Source organism: Calidris pugnax, unplaced genomic scaffold (assembly GCF_001431845.1).
Source record: "Calidris pugnax isolate Ruff unplaced genomic scaffold, ASM143184v1 scaffold71, whole genome shotgun sequence".
NCBI lineage: Eukaryota > Metazoa > Chordata > Aves > Charadriiformes > Scolopacidae > Calidris > Calidris pugnax.
The window spans coordinates 2,838,073-2,838,593 of record NW_015090882.1 but is presented as its reverse complement, the minus strand read 5'-3'; positions in this window follow the sequence as shown (position 1 = coordinate 2,838,593).

The following is a 521-nucleotide window of genomic DNA, read 5'->3' as shown; positions in this document are numbered from 1 at the left end:
AAGGCAGGGCCAAGGAGCGCGTCCGTGTGGAGCCTCAGAGGACCCGCTCGTGTCCCCAGCTCTCCACCAGCCCTCCCCCTTACCTGCCAATTTCCACTCCAACCCATTCCTGAGAGCGACCATTAGAAGTTATTAGAGATAAGAGTAGTTGAGATTACTAGGTTATAGTTATAGTTATATAGTTATAGTTTCTTACTAGGTTATTAGGTTTATAGTTTCTTACTAGGTTATTAGGTTTATAGTTTCTTTGAGTGATACTTCATTAGATTATTAGCTTGTTAGGTTAGATACTTATTTATTAGATACTTCATTAGATTATTAGGACTAAGAACCCTTACCAGAAGTGATGTCTTTCCAACCAGACTTCCCTGTGCTCATGGTAAATACAGACTCGGGTCACTGCTACAAAGAATCAATGTTTGTCCAAGGCAGAGTTAACTCGTCTTGGAATTACAAACTGTAGCAAACGCCACAATGGCTGCCAAAACCATCATTTCTTCTCTGGGGGATCTTTGCCGTGC